This window comes from Pantherophis guttatus, chromosome 1 (genome assembly GCF_059756535.1).
Source record: "Pantherophis guttatus breed Tessera chromosome 1, ASM5975653v1, whole genome shotgun sequence".
Classification (NCBI taxonomy): domain Eukaryota; kingdom Metazoa; phylum Chordata; class Lepidosauria; order Squamata; family Colubridae; genus Pantherophis; species Pantherophis guttatus.
In genome coordinates, this window is record NC_142063.1 from 297,476,152 (window position 1) to 297,498,324 (window position 22,173).

The 22,173-nt window shown below is 37.5% G+C and overlaps 1 protein-coding gene and 1 long non-coding RNA gene across 5 annotated transcripts in view; one reads left to right on the plus strand and one right to left on the minus strand.

The window, feature by feature from the left end:
* The window catches only part of ESRRG (estrogen related receptor gamma), a 473,251-nt gene that overhangs the window by 16,283 nt on the left and 434,795 nt on the right, over positions 1-22,173 (plus strand). For 2 of the 4 annotated variants that reach the window (XM_034427822.3, XM_034427825.3), the window contains exon 1: positions 13,264-13,441. The exons of 1 other annotated variant lie outside the window; for it this stretch is intronic. The gene's annotated coding sequence lies outside the window, so the exon portion shown is untranslated. Of the gene's footprint in view, positions 1-13,258; positions 13,442-22,173 lie in introns of those variants that run through there. One more of the 4 variants, XM_087883184.1, reaches the window with a different exon arrangement.
* On the minus strand, positions 578-13,109 carry LOC117671713 (uncharacterized). The gene is made up of 3 exons (XR_004592982.3): positions 12,962-13,109; positions 8,216-8,350; positions 578-6,052 (listed from the first exon to the last, which is right to left on the minus strand). It is a non-coding gene; the product is annotated as an uncharacterized LOC117671713 (long non-coding RNA).

The window sequence follows — 22,173 nt, forward strand, 5'->3', positions numbered from 1 at the left end:
GCTCACTAACTTTTTTTACTCTATTTTTTGTAGTGTTGTCCTCTATAACATTGCATTTTATTTTTGATGCTAAGGTCATCAGCTTGCAGGAACTCAAAGGTAGGAAACTTGTCAGCTATAGGGGAACTGTATATTTTTCATACAGGTTCTATAATATTATGTTTAGATTCTGTCTTCATATTAATCCACAAAATATAAGAATTGGTTTAATCCACTTTTTGTCTGCATCCCCTTAAGTCTGTGGAGAAAGGGCACGTTTGATGTCAAGAAGGCCCCAAAGACTTATCTCAAGCATACCAGACAGTTTCAAACATCTGATTCTTTGCTTTAGCCAAGCACCATGAAAAAAAATGGTCTTCAAATTTATCCCGAACAAAATAGATTAAAGTATATGAGATTTCTGTTTGCATTGCTTCTGGGGGGGGGGATGTATTTCCTGTACTCTGTTTTGCAAGTTTTGGCACCAGCACCCCTTCAATTGATTTTTGCAGGACAGCCAAAGAAATTGTTCTTTTTGAGTCACTGCGTTCAGCAATAGTTGCAGCCTCTTTTAGCCAATGGGAACCTCAATAAGACATAGCAAATGTTCTTTTTTATTTTCAGCAGCAAGAGATCCATCCATACATTTCATCTCTAGTTATCTTTATTGTTGAATGGGATTATCCTTTTAGAGTTGTATGTATCTTTGTGATAGGAGATAATAAAATAACTTTTTATTATTTCCCCCCCCCCCCATATGCATCACATTTTCTCCAAGCTTTAATTGGTTTCAAAAGTGGGCATATCTTTTAGAAAGAAACTTTTAATAGTCTAAATAACTCTTATATATTAAAAATAGAAGGTGGTATGTGTGCATCTGCATGTAATCGCTGACATGGGTGGGAGGAACATCCTGGTCATGGATTCTCCACTACAGAAAGTTAGCTATGGCAGGAAAGACTCAAAGTGTTACTACTTGTATTCAAGAGTTTAGCAGAATTCAGGGGCTGCCACCTAAGTATAATTTTGACTGTCATAGCTATTGTGTTTCCCTGAAAATAAGACCCTGTCTTATATTTTTTTGAACCCCAAAATAAGCGCTTGGTCTTATTTTCGGGGAGGTCTTATTATTTTGGGGTGCATGGAACAAGATGGGGCTCCTCTTGCCATCTAACCTGATTCCAGCTCTGTGTTTAAATATTTTCAGGGAGGGCTTATTCTCAGGGGGAGGCTCATTTTAGTGCATGTGTTCAAAAGCCCGATTGGGTTTATTATCAGGGGATGTCTTATTTTCGTGGAAACAGGATAGGTAGTTAGACAGATACATATATCTAATAGATGCCAACTATTTAAGATATAGAATTACAAAGAAGTATTGTGCTCAATAATTTGGGGACTTGATATTTTACCCTAATATAAATTCATTAACCTTTTTTTTTTTTTTTTTGCATTTGGGTATATCCAAAAATCATCAAAATAATCTGAGCACAAAAAATTTAATATAAGGATTAAAGTGTGGATAGTGAGATGGAGGGACATATAATTTTAATAAATAAAAATAAATAAAGTGGGATAGGAATGGTAGGCCAACATATCTGGACCACAAAAATTCAGATGACCAATTAATGGCAGCAAAGATTGGAATTTTCTATGTGATTTTATGGCTATCTACTGGTCCTCCAGATAACTGCCACCTACATATGAGATGCTTAAGCTTGGGAAATTTTTTGATTTTGGTTTATGAAGAAAATTTTCAGCCTTAACCCACAACTACCCAAGTTCAGCATTCACAGCAAGGCATAAATTATTCCTCCTTCAACAGTACCTTAACTGGATAGAAGGCAATTTAACCTAGCAGAAACAAGCCTAGACAAAGCCTAGATAAATCAACACAATCCATTTCTTTTCTGTAAGGAAATTCTAACTGAAGGGAAAATTTGAACTTGCTTGTGTTTCTTGTGCATGTAGCTTCTGAGTTATATTTTCATAGGTATTTCTTCCAAGACAAAACTAACAGCTGTCCATGGATGATAACTAAGACAAGTATTCATATTCATTCTATATCACATTTTGGGTTTTAAACATGTTAAATAAAAAAATCTAAAAAATGGAACCAATTGACACTTGCTGCAAATTGAACATTTTTTAAAAATGGATTTGGGGTTAGAAATTCAAACTATGTTTTTCAGCTTTATTTATATAGCTACTCTAAATCAGACTGAAGTAGTTGTTTGGTTGCTACTGATTTTAGCCTTTCATTTGATGGAAAAATCTGAAAGAGAAATAAAGAAGCAATGTTGTAATATCCATTTATAATTAATATCCAAGTTCTTTTGTTACTTTATTGAATCCAGCACTATCAATTTCTTAGTCCTCTGATTATTTCTATGCTTTCTTCCTTGCATCTTCTACAGGAAAGATTCAGACTTATAAAATTTGTCTTCCTTTTTTTTATTAGAATACTGTGAGACACCAAGTAAAACGTATGTAAAACAGATTACACATAAGAAATCTTGAGCCTTGGGATTTCTTTTGAACAAGCAGAACAAGGACAGCGGAGAATATATGGTATCCATGTACAGATAATCCTTTTTAGCTACCAGTTGGGATTAGCACCTGAGTTGTTAAACTAAGTGTCACTAAATCACTAAGTAAAACCACAGTTCTGTTTATTATCTGCTTTCCTTTGCTTTACAGACCTGCAAAGGTCATAAATACAAAGATTGGTTATAACAGGGCTGTCAAACTCCCGGCCCGCAGGCCAGATGCGTCACGCGCTGGCCATGTCCACGCCTTGTTTAGCGAAGGGGAAAAAAGTCTCGATACATCATGTGACGACGCCGTGACGATGTGAGTTTGACACCCCTGGGTTATAGAGTTACTTTTTCATCATCATCCTAATGGCAAACGGTTGTTAAATAAGGCAATCACTAATTGAGGTCCACCTGTAAAAATCAAGCCCAGTTATACTGTCATCATTTCAATAATACAGGAGAAACAAATTTTGTTGTACCTAAAGTTAAACAATTGAGGTATACAAAAAAACAAATCCCTTACTAATCTATTAGGAGATCTAATGGTACCTTGCTAATAACCTGTGCGAAGTATGGTATATCAGTAAAATTATAGCATGCTATCATCCTGGATCCATAAACATTGATATTATTCAGAAGCAGACTGCCTTTTGATACTGGAGCTAACATATAGCTATAAAGTCTAGGATACTCTGATACATATATTTCCCAATTTGATTGAAATTGGTGACCAATATTGTGTCTTTTAGTAAATCTCATAGTATTACTATATTCTATATTATATGAACTTCTTCCTTTTAGTTGTCCTGAATCACTTATTGTTCAGTTCATTGGATCAGGGGATAAAATGTTTTCTAGATAGTTTTGCCATATCATGCAGCATGTTGTAGTCCCCTTCAAGGCTTTTTTATAAGCTACCCCTGCTTCTCTTCCCACAGATACAAGTCTTGTAATTTCATTCAGAACTCTTCCAAAATGCAGGGACCACAGTTTATACCCTGGTTAAATTCTGAGGTCGGTAAAATGAGGACCTACATATATGCTGACTCTGTAAACCACTTAGAGAGGGCTGTAAAGCACTAATGAAGCAGTATATAAGTCTTAAGCTGTTGCTGTTGCTATATATTCTAGAAAATAATAGGCACTTTCCCTCCCGGCTGCTAATTAGTTATTGGGTTTTTTGTCCTTTTTCACTCTTGCCACATACTCAATCCACACTGTATCAAATGGTCTATCACAGTACCATAACCCTAACCTACTTACTAGCTCAGATTCTATCAGCACATATGTGGGTTAGGATTTTACTCTCTTGTCTCATTTTACACCAATTTATATTGAATAGTATTTGGTATTTTAATTTACTTAGTTGTTTACATTTTTAATATTTGGACCCATTCCAAAACAAGCCCTATCATTTCATTAAAACAAGAAAACCACAATCCAACTCAGTACATGGCAACAATCTTTACAAATCTAAGACTCTATTTATATAGAAATGTAGAGATGACCTTGGAAGCCATTAAAGCAGATAAAACAGTAATTCAGTCCTGGGAAAATGGAAAGCCCTAGGAAAGAAGTTCAAAATAAGTCCATCCTGATTTTTTTTTTTTTTTTTGCTTTAAGGGGGAACAGAGAAAAACTCTGACAAGTTTTCAAGATTCTGTCATTGTTCCCTGTAACAGTAAAGTAGCATTACTGGAATCCTTGTGATGTCAGTCTCCTGAAGTGGTCTACCTCAAAGAGCTATGGAACAGTTCTTTTTAACTTCAATCAGAACAGAGCTTGGAAGGACCTTGGAGGTCTTCTAGTCCAACTCTCTGTTCAAGCAGGAGACTTGTTTTTCAACTGCTAGTAGGGATAGGTACCATCCAAACCAGGGTGAAATGTTTCCAGTTTGGACCGGATTGCCCGATCCAGTAGCGATGGCAGCGGGTGGTTCGGAGAACCAATAGCAAAAATCCCTGCACACACACCCCATGCCCAGCTGAGCCGCGCGATCATCAGAGGCTGTTTTTTTTACTTTTAAAAGCATTTTTTCTACAATCTGTTCCGCCGAAAAGATGCTTTTAAAAGTAAAAAAAAAAAAAAGCCTCTGATGATTGCACGGCTCAGCTGGGATCGTCAGAGGCTTTTCAAAGCATTTTTTTCTGCAACCTCTTCAGCCGAAGACGCTGTAGGAAAAAAAAAATGCCTATAAAAGCCTCTGGCGATCCCAGCTGACTTGCCTGATCGTCAGAGGCTTCTAAAAGCATTTTTTTCTGCAACCTCTTAAGGTTGTAGAAAAAATGCTTTTAAAAGAAAAAAAAAGTTGGCCACGCCCACCCAGTCACATTACCCCCCCCCACCAAGCCACGCCCACAGAACCGGTAGTAACAAATTTTAGATTTCACCCCTGATCCAAACCTTAAGGAAAGTTTTTTTAAAGGATGAGACAATTAGAAAAAAAAACACAGCACAACGCTACCTTCTAGTCCCTACATAGCCCCTACCTAGTTATTTCCTACCTGAGAAGATAGGGACTGAAACAGTGGTGGTATTCAGCTGGTTCTATCCTGTTCGGGCAAACTGGTAGTGGCAGCTGCAGGAGGCTCTGCCCACCCACCTGGGCGTCATCACATTCTGTTTTTGACGTTCTGCGCATGTGCACAAAGTTCTGTGCATGTGTGCTTGCTCATATTTACGAACTGGTAGCGAAAGTAAGTGAATACAACCCCTGGCCTGAAGAATATGGTTTTGCAAATATATGGTTAATTCAGTGGTGAAATTCAAATTTTTTTACTACCAGTTCTGTGGGCGTGGCTTGGTGGGTTTGGTATGGCTTGGTGGGCGTGGCAGGGGAAGGATACTGCAAAATCTCCATTTCCACCCCATTCCAAGGGAAGGATACTGCAAAATCCCCATTCCCTCCCTACTCCTATGGGAAGGATATTGCAAAATCTCCACTCCCAACCCACTCTGGAACCAGCCAGAGGTGGTATTTGCTGGTTCTCTGAACTACTCAAAATTTCCGCTACCGGTTCTCTAGAACCTGTCAGAACCTGCTGGATTTCACCCCTGGATGAATTTAATCTTTATTTAAGAAGCTCTATGCACAGGCTGGTAATATCAGAAGAAAAAAGTGCTGCAAGCAAAATAAAACTCTAGAAAGAGAAAGAAGATCTGAGAACTGAGCTTAAATAATGATAATAGAAAGTTTGTTGTGGAGTGAGAAAACCAGGATAGAGAAGGAAGTGGAATCTCAGAAAGAAGGTAGGAGTGTTTTTCTGAATAGGGTTACTCCACTTGCCTTGGACATGGATTGCATATGCTATAAAAATGTTTTTTTCCTGGCTTTCTGCTGGCCATGGTGCTTGAAAAAGGCTGCCATGCTTTGTAACATTTTTATGTCTCTTTAAACTTGGTCACATCTTTATTTGGAGATGGCAGATATAGAGGACAGAACTGCCTATTTGGTCCTAGAAGCAACAAGCAAGGGGACCAGGCAGATAGATAGCTTCTTTTTCTCCCTCATTTTCCATTGTTTTCTCATAGGATTTTACCTGGATAGGAAAATATCAGAAAATACAATTAAGGAATCCATGTCATATACACCAAATTATATTTGCATCATGTTCACTAAGTCTCTAAATTACAATGCATCAAGGTGACACATTTGTTTGGAAGGATACTCTTGTTAACATCAAAGGATGTGTTCATGTGCCATTGAGCTTTTTGGGAAAATGTGCATGACCTTCAGTCTATAATGGAAAAATAAGGAAGAATCATAATGTTCAGCCTCTACAAAGACAAAAAGATCTCATGTTATTTCTTGGGAAAGGTCTTGGCTCAAGATATTTTGCTATCTGATGTAAGGGAACAAATCTCCCCCCCCCCAAAAAAGTGAAGGTCCACGATGCCTAATGCCAAAAAAAAAAAAAAAAAAAAAAAAACCACTCGAAGGGGAACATCTCACAAGCATTTTGGGTCATCCTTTCAATACAAATAAAATCTATCACCATGATGCCTTTTGAAAACCCATAATCTTCTTGCCAATAAAAAGAACCAATGTGGTCCCTGAAAGTATGTATTTAATTATTCTTTATCTTTAAAGGCACCATTTACACCTAACAGAATAATTCTTCTCCTTCCCACATCACTTTGAGAAAGTGGTGCAGCATCAATGGTTCATATTATTGTATCTCTGAGGGGAGAAACTATTGCCAAAGATGTAGCTTGATTATGATATGCAAAGTTCATACCTAAATATTTCTTCTTCTTTTACATGAAAATACTTTTTATAGAGAGTTGTCGCTAGAACACTAAGCACTAGCTTCTGGTTTCTCTTTCAGCATAGAGTAGAACCTGCCATTTTACTTTATATGGAATGTTATCAAAATCTTATAATGAAAGTTTACTAGCCATTAATCATTATTTAGTGGCAAAGAGTGCAATATCATTTCCGGTCTAATTTTTGAGTTTTAATGCATCTGTGTGACACATAATTTTAATTCAATATTTATTTGTACCTACTCATTGTTCCAGGTACCTCTCTGATCATTTAAGACATCATAAAAGTACATAGACACTGATTATAGAGAGATGATTATAGTGCAGGGGTGGGCAAATGTGGCCCTTTTACAACCTGTGGACTTCAACTCCCAGAATTCCTGAGACTTCTTCCCAAGCTGTCTCAGGAATTCTGGGAGTTGAAGTCCACAAGTCTTAAAGCTGCCAAGTTTGAAGACCTCTGTTCTAGAGTATGCAATCTTTCTCTTAACTCCACCCTCAGTAGCCACGTATATCAGTTATTTTGGAAGTCAGTTCAGGCTCAGTGTCCTAATCCAATATTTTTGTAAACCCAGTAGAGCATCTGCAGGGAAATGGCACAATGTTATCCACTGTACGCAGTCAAGCCTAAATTAAGACAGTGGCATCCAAAGATAAAAGGCTTTTAGATAACAGAGCTGACAGGCACATCTGCTTAAGATTTGGAAAGCCACTGCTTGTCAGAACAGACAAGGCTAGATGTACTGAGAAACTTCATATAGTTTCTACAGCCAGTATGTCTTTATGTAGACATCCCATTGTATTTCAACTTTTTATTACAGTCAGGCACTGGTCTAAAATGGATCTTATTCTCCACTGCAATAAAACAATGTAAATCCCTAGCACACAGGGATTTCTTTCAGTTCTCATGTGTAAACCACAATGGATTTGTGTGTGCTTGAAAATCGAATAAAGACTTCACTTTTTGTGGTGAATAAAATTGCTATTTAAAGTTTTAAACAATGCTACACATTGGTATAGCGTAGCCAACATATTTTAAAAGTCATTATATTTCTTTTACCTATTTTAATTATTTGAATGTTTGCCCCATTTTTTCTATATTTTGATAATCTTGTTTTGTACATCCATTGCAGAGTATTTGCCTCACATCATTTTCTCAGGCTCTTTTCAGTATTACTTGATTTTACTTTCTACAGCCTATTTAATGACATACATGCTTTTTAAGAGTTTGCAAGGCTCATGATTTATTTTCAGTTAAAATATACAGGCTGCACAGCTGCACAATTTCTATTTGAGATTGTGCTTAGATATATTTATATTATCGTTACTATAATTATCATTCTTAAGCTTTTTCAATTTTTGTTCATTTTCTCTTACCCAACTAATTAAGGTGTTCAATTTCTGGAGGGTGTGTGTTAAAAAGTAATAAAACTTACCTACTAATTCTGAGAAACAGTAAGCATTTGTTTCAGTAAATCCAGTCTTCCATTGGGTATCAACTGGCTTCATCCATTATTTGTCCTTCTGATGATTAGCTGATTGTGCATGAACTTCTTTCTGAACATAGGGAACTGTAATGAAGAAATGAATTTAAATGGATTTGAGAGATTTATAATTACTGCATGTTTCGGATTTCAGTTAGCTTCTTCTGCAAGCCATCTTCACATACCTCTTAAGTGATTATTTTTCTTTAACATTGCCAGCCATTAGCAATATTTTGTTTTTATCTGTGTTGTTAGACGCTAACTACAGTAGTAATATCTATAAAGCTTTTCAGGATTTCCCCAAATAAGCATCTGCATTGGAATCAGCATTATCAATTTACACTTAGGGGCTAAGAGATTGAAAGTACACTGCTGAAGCCTTTTCAGTGGTGCTGTAAAAATGCTGATTTCTGTTATGTGTTCTTTAACTGTGGAGAAAACACACTGCTTGGGGAATGCTTGATAACTGTATAAAAATGTACTTATCTTCTGTAAGATTATCTCTACTCTAACTTAAATATGCAGTACAGGTGGCATGTGAGGGCTTTCCCTCCCTTCTTACACTCATTCCCTTTCAGAATGAATTTAATTCTAGTGATTCGTTTTAACATCTTCCGGAAATATATAATTCCTACCAGAGTTTGATTACTGTGTAAAATACACCAGCTTGCTTTTAATAAAGAGTCTACTGTGCTTTAAATTGTGGCCAATGATTTCCTCTTTAGACTGAATCAGACTTCCAATTTTATAGTGTTCCCATAAAGCAATGTTCATGTGAGCTGGACACAGATCTTATTCAAATTCTTGTTCACTATGGCAATACTTCTCTGATTTCAGCAGTCTTATTCCACTTTGTCATACTGCAAAATCTCTTGTGTTCCACTGGCATTCTTCTCTAAACTCTTTGTTCAGATTGCTTTGAATTTCCTCACTGAAGCAACCCCTGCTCAATGCTTTGGTTGGATATCTCAATTTCTAATGAAACAGTGTGCAAAGTGTCTATATTTCTAAATTGACCAATATGCTGTATTTGATGTGTTAAAAGTATAATTCTCAGTGAATAGTCCAAAGCCAGCCCTGACTTAATGAAAAGGAAATATGTATATATTTCAAGGAAATAAACAGACCAATGAGGATTGACCTACATTCATCAAGGCCACTTAAATATTAAAGGTGTTTGCTTAAACTGTTTTTCTTGCATTCTGTCTACTGCAATGCACATTTCCCCTCTGACATTAATATATATAATATATAAAATATAAGTTTCAGTCCAGTCTGCTTGTACCTGTATGATATACATATAGTCCAGTGGTGGGTTTCAAAATTTTTTACTACTGGTTCTGTGGGTGTGGCTTGGTGGGCGTGGCAGGGGAAGGATACTGTAAAATCTCCATTTCCTCCCCAATCCAGGGGAAGGTTACTGCAAAATCCCCATTTCCTCCTGATCAGCTGGGACTCAGGAGGCAGAGAATAGATGGGGGCGGGGCCAGTCAGAATTTTTACTACAGGTTCTTTGAACTACTCAAAATTTCCGCTACCGGTTCTCCAGAACTGGTCAGAACCTGCTGAAACCCACCTCTGATATAGTCTATCTCCACATACATGCCACTCATATGCAGCTATCTATAATCTGTTCTCAAACAGCTGTAAATGGATTTCATGGGCAAATTTTAGTACTGGCATCACCTCTGCAAATTGGATCTAATTGGTTTTCTTCACATTTCTATTTCTGTGAACATCTTGTGTGGTCTTTGGCCACAGAGTTGCTATAAATGCAGCCAAAATATAACATATATCCAGCAAGATGTTTAACTTTTTTTTTTTTTTTTGCTGAGGCACCAGATGCTCAGGTTTGTAACAGAAACTGTCTTCAGGTTTTAAAGCAATGAAGCATGGAGATACGAATTCAAATTCCCATTGGACAACAGAACTACATACAGGTTTCTTACAGTATTTGGTTCCAGTCGTCTACATAGTTGTTCATGAATACCTAAGTACCATTGTTCACAATACACAAGTTTAAGAAGTTACATATCTTATGATTTCTTTCACATCAAATTTTTGATTAGTGCATATAAAACCATGTGAATTGAAGGTAACCAGTTTCTTTATTAATATTTTTAATTTGTTAGTTAATTATTTGAACTTATAGAAATTATCTCACTTTCCTGTATATGAAATATTATGCACAGGTGATGCAGATAAATTGATTGGCTTCTACCAGTGGAGGTCAGTGAAGATTAGATTATAAATGTACAGATATATGTTTAATATGGGTGATTTACTTCCATTAGGAATTTATTTCTACATACATTACTGTCAAATGGAGCTCTAAATAAAACTATATATTTATAAATGTTGTTGATTATTGTTTTTACAGGTATATTGGGATACTGAAGAATATTTAGAAACATTAAACAGTCTGAAAACTTAAAAATCTGATGCACTTTTAATAACAGTAGCTCTTGTGATACAGAAAAAAACCCCACTGTGTTCTGAATCCCCAGAATTCTTAGGATTTCACTGCATATTCTCTTATTTCTTTAATAATTCCAAAATTTATCACTTTAATATATGGATAATCTTTGATGACATCAGCCTCTAAACTGGGAACATAACAAGCAGTTACAAGCTAATATAACTGTTATAGTAAGTATAAAGAAACTGACATTATCAGAAAAACTTTTACAGCACTGATTTCCATTTCTTTTTAAATGTTCAGCCCCCCTGTTGGTTAATTCACAATATGTTAAACTATATGATTAAGAAAATTAAGAGTGATATTTCTATTTCATCATGCTAATGAAAATTAGACATCCCATGACCTTTTGGGATATTGTTTCAGAGATATTTTCTAACTTAAACAAAGAAACTGAATGACCATGGATGGGCAAAAAAGCAGTGGGAGAGGGAATGATTTCCAACATCTGCTGGCTTCCCCATTGATCTTCTTTGTCAAGAAGCATCCAAAATGATGATTGTGTGACTATGGCTGACCACAGCAGTGTGTCACGGCAACACTGAAGCAGCCACAACTTTGCCAAATTTCAATTTTTTAGGACTTATTGGTCCCAGATTTTGGGCTCATTCTTTAAGGTACCTTGATTCAAAAATTGTTCCCCTACAATGTACCATTTTGCCCAATTGAAAGCTACAAATAATCAAACAGACATGAGAGTTTTAGTAGTATATCATTTGGATGGTCTAAAGCAAATACTATTTATGAAGCAATTTTGTTTTACAATAAATGACATCTTATACCCATCTATTAGTATTTCAGTACTGCTAGATTTCAAGGCACTGAAAATGTATTATGTAAGAGGATCTTTTGTAAGAGTTCCCATTTGATAGACAATAATTTAATACCCAATATTTCGATTCTTTTATTTATTCTGTTATCTCTCTTCTTCTCCCCCCATATCCCCATTTGTATTTGGAGTTGGCTGAAGCCCACATTATAATTACTATAGGTTGTACCACACAGGACGACATTATAATTGTTATAGGTTGTACCATATATGATGACCAGTTTAATTCCTTGTTATAATATATAAAACCTTTTATTAAATGAACTTCTGCCAGTTACGAATCAGTACAACTTTGCTTTGTGGATCTGATGGTTAAAGTTGACATCACTACTAAGATACACATTGTGAGGATGGAGCACCACAGATTAAATATTTCTGCAGGCAAGTAGACAGACCCACATTTCTCTGGAGTAGGGCCATGTTCCTGCAGCATTGTCTTCAATTTGCCAAAATATTCTACGTAATGTACGGTAAATCATTGTGAGGTGTCTAAATGCTGGACTAGAACTAGAGAACTAGGTTCAGATCCTCTTGAACATGAAGTAAGTTCAGGTCAATAATCTTTCTCTCAGTTGAACATATTTTAGAATTCTCAAAATAGCAATGGGGAATGGATGGATTTGAGACCCATTTACCTCTTTGAGTCAATGTGAAACCAAAAGGGTATGATGGGAAGTTTCTGCGCTCTGTCCATTTTTATATGAGGAAGTTCCAGTTTGTCTCTTCTGTTTTTTTAATAAAATGATGTTCTCCTTTATTTTCAATGTACACAGTGCAATCACTTGAGGAAGTTAGCCTGCAGTTCAGATGGTGATAAGATGATACACTTCTGCTTTCCATCTTCTACCCAGAAAGGTGCTGGACCTCTCAAACAAATATATAGAGGTAGCTTTGAGATGGATGAGGGCAAACTAGGTTGCTCAGATGTGCCATGGTGGAACAGAAATTTACAACCAGTTCTGGATACTGGTGGGGTGTTTCTGGAGGAAGGCTGCAATTGTTTAGGTTCTGTCTGTGGTGTGTAGGAGGATCCATTATAAACCTGGATGCTTTGAGAAGTTCTAGTTATGGGCTATAAATTACAGTCTTTAAAAAGGATAGATAAGATAAACAAATTGACAGTATTATCTATCCTTTTGTTTTATTTCAAGAAAATTGAATTTACACCAGGACCACCAGCTCTTTGCCCAGCCCCTTTAAGGACAGCAGCAAGGAAACAACAGATACAGGCAGGCAGGCAAGCCGACTCAAACTAACGCAAATACAGTCGAGAAGCAACTCATGATCCCCCGAATATGCACAGCCGATCTTTAAAAAAAAAAAACACAAAACAAAACACCGACCATGTACGTATGTATATTTCAGAATGCATGCGAGAAAATGCACATACCAAGCCATGATCTCAGCGCGAAGTGGGGGGAAAGATCGCAGCTTTTCCCTTCTCCTGCCAAGTTATCATTGAGAAAACAGACAGGCAGAGTGACGTCCTGGGTCAGACTGAGTGCGGCTCGACTCTACCAAGGAAACAGGGAGGCCCGTGTATCCCTCGGATGCCCACCGCCGCCTTTCTTCCCCTCCTCAGCCTCCCCGCCTGATGCGGAGCAGCTGTTTCAATGGGCCCTGTCCTGCAGGCAAGCTTACCCATCCCCAGGCAGCTGCTTGAGGAGGGGGGCTCGGGCTGCCTCGGACCAGCATCTCCCCCCTTCTCCGGCTGAGGTCGCGGAAGCCCAGTGAAAGGAGGCGTGTGTAAAGATTTTGCAATGTCCCTGCATGGTGTTGTAGACTTTCCTAGCAAAAAAACCGGCTTCGGCTTCTTTTCAAGCCCCGGCGACTCACCTGATTAACCCGCCTGCGGTTCTGCCCTGACCAGGTAAACCGAGTCCAGACCTTATATCATCATACACATCTGGAAGCAAACATCGCACCCGGGGCATTTTTATTTCCTTTTTTTTTTTTTACCCCTTTTGCAAATTGGAGAAGCTGATAGCGCTGTTACACTCCTCTTCCTCTCCTCCGCTCCTACCCCCAGACCCTCTTCCGTGGGACTTGCTTAGGAGTCCGTTCTTTTTCGTGGGAATCAAAGGGTCAAAGCTGCCAACCAGGCATTATTGATTTTCTCTCTTTCTCTCTCCCTCTCCCTCTCTCCTCCGAGTGTTCGCCTTCGCTCTTTGCCATTTTAAGGGACAGTGCAGTTTTATTTTGTTTTGTTGTTTATGGGTATCCCTGACAGGTTCGGTTCTTGCTGGTTTTGTTCCGATTTTGCCCTTTGTGATAAAAGCATTGATTTATTAAACATACGGTGGTGTGTGTGTGTGTGTGGAGGGGGGGAGTAAAGTGCGGGGTGGGGGGGGGAGTTAACAGGATGGGAGCGAAGGACGACTTTAAAGCTACTACCAGTTTGGTATGCTGGGAATCGTACCTGTGTTTGTTTATTATTACGTGCTGCTGCCCGGAATGTACCCCGTCCCACTTCTCCTTGAGCTCCTTTCAAGGATCTGAGAAGTTCCGTTCTCCCCAGTTTTGCCAATCGGTTGCAACCTTTACTGTCTCTCCTCCTCTACTGCCAAGGGCAGCGCGGTCCGTCCGAGGACCTTGGTACACGGAACAGTGCACGAAAAGCTACGAATGGGGCCAGTAATCCGGGAAGAGATAGTAGCGCCTCTCTTCCCTCCCTTCTCTCCCTCCCTTCCTCTCCTTCTTTCTTAAAACACTCTGTAAGAGTGATTTATAAGAGCCAAAGAGGCCTGCCAGTTAATGCCAGGAAATTTATTATCATTTGTTATCTAACAGTCTGTCTATCTCCATATATCTATCTATTCTTCTGCTTATTAATACGATTTTGCTACATGACGCTGCTTGTCTGAGGCTGTTTAGGCTTCTGTGCTGTAAACTGAGGAATAAATACCATTCAGTACAACGAGCTTTCAACTTAATATGAACTGAGCTGTACACTGGAGAATAAGCTTTTCTGAAGTGGGACATGTGTGTGTGTGAGAGAGAGAGAGAGAGGGAGAGGGAGAGGGAGAGGGAGAGGGAGAGGGAGAGAGAGAGAGAGAGAGAGAGAGAGAGAGAGAGAGAGAGAGAGAGAGAGAGAGAGAGATTGGACACTGATGAATGGTGCAGAGCTGCTCACAAAATCAAGAGTTGTGTGGCATTGTGGCATGAAGTTCTTATACCCCCTTCTAAACTAAAAGCTTATGGTATGACAAAAAATGGCCGTACCAGACATATTAATATAATGGCAATATATCTTCATCCTTCTCTGATGCACAGTATACATTATTTGTACTAATTTGAAGAGCGTTACTGCTGTAAAAGCAGAAAGAAAAGATGGACAAGGTATGTGTGCATGTACAGTGAACCCTTTTTTAGGAGATATGAGTTGGGGATATAAGTACCTTCCTTCTGTGAATTGCTTCACAGTTTCTGTTGCCTTAGGTGATGGCTCAAAAGTCTTTGCATTTGGCTCAAAAGCATGTATCTTGATATGTATATAATGTACATATATTGCAACATAGGCATGGAGTATGCAAAAATGGAATTCAAAACATTTTGCATCCCCTTATTTGTTGCTTTTACACTTTTCTAACACTGAAATCTTTTCTAAAATCTCAAACTTCACATCTGCATGTATAATAATTAATCAAAGAAATAAACAAGTGTGCAAAGGAGAACACCCTTTGTTTATGTAGGGGAAAACAAATATGGTCATTTGTCTTTACCTTCTGAGTAAAGAAGGTCTGAGTAAAGAAGGTCTTTACCTTTACCTTGTCTTTACCTTCTGAGTAACTTGAAAAGAGGGTTGATAACCAGGGCCTTTATGGTTATTTTTTTTAAACTTCATATGAAAATGGAGTTGGAAAGTTACCCTTGGACTACAGTATTGGGCTCCAAAGACTCAGGAGAAACTGGTGGTGGAGGAAGTTTGGGTCAGGTGTGGTGATTATTCAGGTTTGTATATTTTGTAAGCCTTATGAAATGGGCTGCAGGGAAAAACTCTGACAAAGGAATACAAGAACTGTTAGCCAGAACCATTAGGAGATAATAAGGGATAAAGTAAAGACAACTTAGTCCTAAGGAAGCAGGGAGTGTGAGAAAGAGACTCCAAATAACCCACCTTGATTCTACAAGGTACAAGGGAGGACTCCGGCAGGCTTTCCAGACTCTGTTATTATAATCTGCAACATGTTTCTCAACCTTGGCACTGTTAAGATGTATGGGCTTCAACTCCCAGAATTCCCCCAGCCAACAAGGAAATTCTAGGAGTAAGGCTGGCTGAGGAATTCTGGGAGTTGAAGCCCATACATCTTAAAGTCTATGGAGATTCTCAGTCATTCAGGTCATGGTTGTCCCAAAGGTGCTTTTTCCAAGAAGCAACTGGACTTTCTGGTTTTTCTTTGAGGACGTTTTGCTTCTCATCCAAGAAGCTTCTTCAGCTCTGATTGGATGGTCAGTCCTTCCATTCCCCACCAACATTTCTGTTGTTAAGTGAAACATTGGTTAAGTGAGTTTTGCCCCACTTTACGACTTTTCTTGCCACGGTGAATCACTGCAGTTGATAAGTTAGTATCCTGGTTGTTAAGTGAATCTGCCTTCCCCATTGACTTTGCTTGTCAGAAGGTCGCAAAAGATGATCATGTGATCCTGGGACACAGCAAAGGTCATAAATATGAATCATCTAAGTTTTGATCACATGATCAAGGGGATGCTGCAAAGGTCGTAACTTTTCATAACTTTTTTTCATAACAGTCATTAGTCACATTTTTTCAGTGTCATTGTAACTTTGAACGGTCACTAAATGAATTGTTGTAAGTCAGGGACTACCTGAATTAGTCCTCCCAGTAAACCAGACAGGAAACACAACAAGATGAGCTAATTGTGCTCTATTGAAAAACTACATGAACAGAATCTTGCAAGTCTGAAAGTACAGATCTCCCCCTGTTACTTTTAACTGCCTGGTCCATTAGGGCGGGTCTTTCTTAAGTTCTTTCTCTGTTAAGCAACTGTGGGCTTCCCCCTCTTGTTTCCTAGGCAGCTTTTCTTCCTCCCATCCCTCAAGATTATTCTCACATACCATTACAGTGTGTGAGTTACAGTCTTCCCATTTAGAAGGCATCGAACTGGTGAAAGATGCCATTATAGACTGCTGTCTTCTGTAATAGATCCCACTTCAAGGCATGTAACAGTTCAGTAGAATAAATATTGCAGTAGAATCTCCTGGAAGCAATCTCTGTTGAATCCAGTATATTATATCCCACAAAGTTTCTTTCTCTCTCTCCAGAATGTACATGGGGTACAGGAAGGAGGATTGAAAGTCTTCGTACTGCCCAAATAAAAGTGTATTGGGGTAGGAATTTCTGGCTAATTCTAAAATTGCACAATATAACAAACAAGCTTATAAGAGCCTGGTGGCACAGCAGACTAATAGCCTGTTATTAACATTCAGCTGCCTGCAATTACTGCAAGTTCGAATCTCCCCAGGCTCAAGGTTGACTCAGCCTTCCATCCTTTCTAAGGTAGGTAAATTGAGGACCCAGTTTGTGGGGGTAATAAGCTGATTTTGTACAAATATACAAAAGTATGAAGGCTATTGCCTTAACACATTGTAAGCCGCCCTGAGTCTCCGGAGAAGGGCGGTATATAAATCAAATTATATATATATAATATATATATATATATATAGAGAGAGAGAGGTGAGGACTCAAGAAGTCTTTGCTTTTTCCCCTTCTGGCTCATGATTATGGATATATCATTAGTTAAATTGTCATATTAAAGGGAGAGAACTCAGAAATTAAAATGATTTGCAGTCCCCATTCTTCATTTCTCTGCCTTTAGAAGCAGTTATTTGATACATAAAGCGTGATGACTTCACTGAATATTTTGACTACAAACATGCATGGAACCCTCAAGTAGCATTTGATGACCGTACAGGTGCTGAAGGTCACAGCAGATTGTGGCCTACTGGGCAGTAGCAGAGATGCGGTGGCGAAAATAGGAGGCAAGAACATTATGTGCATCACTTTGAGATGTACAAAATAAAGTTGGACTATAAAGTTGGACTGTAATAATAATAATAACCAATACAGTTTGGTTGTTTTATCCTGTTTTGCTTTTAATTATTACCCACCCAAAGTCATATATGATTTTATGACTGTAATTTTGTTGCTTGTATCCTTATGATTTATATTGATATTGTTTCCTGATCGCTTATTTCTACCCTATGACTATCATTAAGTGTTGTACCTTATGATTCTTGGTGAACATATCTTTTCTTTTACATACACTGAGAGCATAGGCACCAAGACAAATTCCTTGCGTGTCCAATCACACTTGGCCAATAAAAAAAATTCTCTATTCATCTGTCTCTCTCTCTCTCTATGAAATGGGTGGCTATATAATGTATTAAACAAATAACTAAATAATAACACCAATAATAATAGCTAGAATGAGGATTGTTTCAGTTTGTGAATATGCTAATGCTATATGGAATTATTTTAACAATTTAGATGTTTGATACATTGTCTACATAACAGTATGTAAATGGAGTAATGATAATCTGTAATTAAGTCCTAATATTCTTATCTATGAGAACCATTGGCATAGTTTTTAAAAGTATCAAGCTAGAACTGGGAGACCATGATTTCTAGTCTTGGTTTAGGCACAAAGCCAGCTGGGAGATCTTGGGCCAGTCACTTTCTCTCAGCTCTAAGAAGGCGGCAATGGCAAATCTGTAATGAATCCTGCCAAGGAAGCTTTAAGGACTAATCCAGACAATTCTCAAGAATCAATAGTAACTCAAAGGCAAGCAAGCAAGGAAACAAGCACCAAGCAAATGCTAAGCAAGAAAGATAGCCACTGATAAATCTTAGTATCCTTTTGAAAAAAAAAAAAAACTTCTCAAGAAAACTGCAGAGATTTGTCCATGCAGTCTCCAACAATCAGACATGATTGAACAGAAGAAAAACAAATCTTATCTACAATCATATATGTCAAATGGTAATTTGCGACTGTACTTAGTGTATTAAATGTTAAGTAAGTAATATGACTCTATTAAGCATGGACACTATCATACTTTGTTCTGCAGTCTATTTCCCAAGTGAAAAGTTTAGTTAAATCTAAGATATTCTGTACCCATCCTGTTCCTACCTCTGTTGATTATGACATCATTATTTTGATATGAAGTGATCTTAAGGATACTTCCAACTTTTATTTTGAATCCCAGAATTTGAATCAACACTGGAATTGCAGTGCTTTAGATAAGGCATAGAAAAGTTGGCAGCTGAAGGGTTTCTAATGGAAGCATCCCTGAAAATGATAGTTTGGTCTCTTCTCTGTCATGTTGTTTACAGGGAAATTTTGTTGCAACCAGAAATTCAACAAGACTAATATCTGAGCATTGTTGTTTTTCTTTATGAATGTTATATGGGCCTTAACTGCTACACAAAATTGTTCTGAATGAGAGGGGTGGCTATACAAATCTGATTAATAAATAAAGTAAATAAATTTAAAAAGGAATAAGCATATATATTTATATGAATGTGCAAGATGAGAAAGGGAGGCTAATTTGATCTGGAGGAGATTTTCAATATGTTATTAAATAATTAACCATAACCATATATTAAAATGTGACATTAACTGGGATGCTTTAAAATATCCTTAGAAGTTTCAGAATTATGTATACAGATGTTGTGTTATGTCATTCTCACTTGTATGGCACTTTACATGAATTATACACCCTCCTTGGAAGTGAGGATTTTTTTTCTATTTTTACACATATGTTTTAAAATATACTTAAAGTTAAATGTTTTTAAAAGTAAAATAGAATAAAATAAGGTGAGGTGAGATAAGGTAAAGCAAAGTGAACAATTCAGAGTTACATGCCAGAGGATATGTATTAAGTATCTTTGAAATACTTCGGCAAAATTTTTTTAAAAATGTATGTAAAATATTTTATGGCTTTAATCCATATAATTCAATTAACTTGCCAAAAAATAATTTGAATTTAGTTTACAGCTGTATTCACAAGGACAAGGAGTATGGCCATGTCCACATCTCATGTTACAAAAGCTTTGTTATGGATTAGGATGCAATTTTAAGTTATTAGAAAAAAAAATGTTTGCAGACAAAATAATGAGGAAAAAGCTACTGTGGTATAAAACAATAAAGATTACAGCAATGAAACTTATATGGCGCAATTTAAAATCCATTCACTAAGAAACCTTGACAGGATCTGCCTTCCAGATACTGCACATTTGGAAACAATATATCTCCATTTAAATGCAGATGTGCAGTTTTCTCCAGAGGGCAGTTGCTGAATCTTTTGACTGAACTGCTGGTACTTGAAAAACTAACTGAAGATTTCCCCATGAACAAGGGACCGTTTCAAGTCAGCTATTTGAATAATGATTATAAATTTTCTCTAATATTGCAGGTTTCTATTGATTTTTATTGCCTTTGGAAAAATAACCCTTTTTTTAAAAAAACAGTAATCTTTTTCTTCACTCTCCCCATAGAGTGTCTATGGATATACTACAATTGAAAAACAAGTTCCTTGCTTTTTCCATTGCCATGATGATTGCATGTGAATTCTTCCCCCATTCAATGGATAGGGCAGACGTCTTTTGATTTTGACCTAGATTTCTCTTGATTATTCCTATATAGGGAGCACCTGGTAATTTCCCGCAGGGAAAATAGGAGAACAACTGTTGATGCAAGCTAGCAGAGATGCATGGAGAAAAGGGGAATGGTGCACCTGCAGTTTAACTCTATTGCTCCTTGAAGATTTTATTAGGACAGAAGGATGAGAAGGGGTGCTTTGTTAATGTGTGTGTTTGGGGGTGGGGGTGGGGGAAGCTCCGGTCTTACAAATATTTTATTTGCTTTTTGTGCAAGTGATTTTAGGGTTCAAATGGCATGACAATTTCACACAAAGAAATTGGAAGAAAATATTTTTAGACAGATGGTAAACATTGCATATTTTAAGTTATGCTTATGTTTGTTTAAAATGGGATGCCTCCAGTAGGATATCCCAAATTCCTAAGCACCATTCTCCAATTCATGGATGCCATTCCTACATGGCTGGGAAACTATATTGGATTCCTAGGCTAGGGAATAGCAATAAAATCCCAAGCATTTAGGGCATCAGGAGTATAGGTTTTTTCTTGGTCATCCTCAACCATCCTTCTTGGTTCAGATTCTACTGTATGTAATCATTAGCACATACAGATAATTATTGTTACAAATAATTAAGAGCCGTGGTGACACAGTGGTTAGAAGGCAGTATTGCAGGCTAATTCTACTTAATGCCGACTGCCAGCAGTTTGGCAGTTCAGTTCTCACCAGCTCAAGATTGACTCAGTCTTCCATCCTTCCAAGGTCAGTAAAATGAGGACCCAGACTCTTGGGGGCAATATGCTGACTCTGTAAACCACTTAGAGAGGGCTGTAAAGCACTGTGAAGTGGTATATAAGTCTAAGTGCTATTGCTATAATGAGATTTACTCTATGCAGAATTTTCAATATTTCTATAATTTTATTGGTAAAAGTTGTAATGTATTATAAAAATTAGTATGAGAAGGATATTTTGAGAAATTCAGTGTAACTTTCAGGGTATGATGATGATGTAAATAGATGCAAGTTGAAATTCTTACTTGTCCATGAAGCTTCAATGGACTATTTTGAGTAGAAAAAAATTCTATATGGAAAATATACCTTGAGGTAAGATGGACAGCCTATACATTTTACAAATAAATGTAATAAATAAATATCTGTATCTGAATATTCACATAGGTTCCAACAGCATTATAGTCATTATTTTTAGGATGAGCCTGTTTTCTGGAATGCATAGTTGAAGTGGTTTTTTAACATATAAAATACAGCGGCTACCCTTACCTGAAATTTCTGCAACCAGGATTGAAATTTTGATTCATTCTGAATGCCAACTCTATACTCTGAAATTTTATATAGGTCTTCCTATGGACAGATCTTCTGCTATCCTGATACGACTACTTTATTTCAACCAACCTTTAGCCTTCAGTGCCTTTATTGTCCCAGCTTTTTGTGGCTGGTAGACCTGTGCCCTACCATTGAATTTATGGAGAAAAGGTGGTTTTGAGCATGTGTGGGAAAACATGTAGCATTGCTCTGCCGCTCCTTTTCCAGGATTAGACTGCAGCTGAGAAGTGCCAATGTAGTGGGAATATTAATGGTTGATGCATTTGTGTATGATCAACTTTGTTGGTTTAATTTTTGTTTTATTCTTATGATTATTTATTTATTTATTGTATTTACGTATTGGTTCAATTTATATGCCGCCCTTCTCCAGAGACTCAGGGCGGCTTACAAAACGTTAAGCAATAGCCTTCATACTTTTGTATATACCTGCTTAGAAGGGCTTTCGCTCCCCCCCAAGCGGTGTTCTTTTTTATACAATGTCAGCTTATTGCCCCCACAAACCGGGTCCTCATTTTACCTACCTCGAAAGGATGGAAGGCTGAGTCAACCTTGAGTCTGGTGAGATTTGAACTTGCAGTAATTGCAGGCAGCTGGTGTTACTTAACAGCACTTTAGTCTGCTGCGCCACCAAGGCTCATCTTGTTTTATA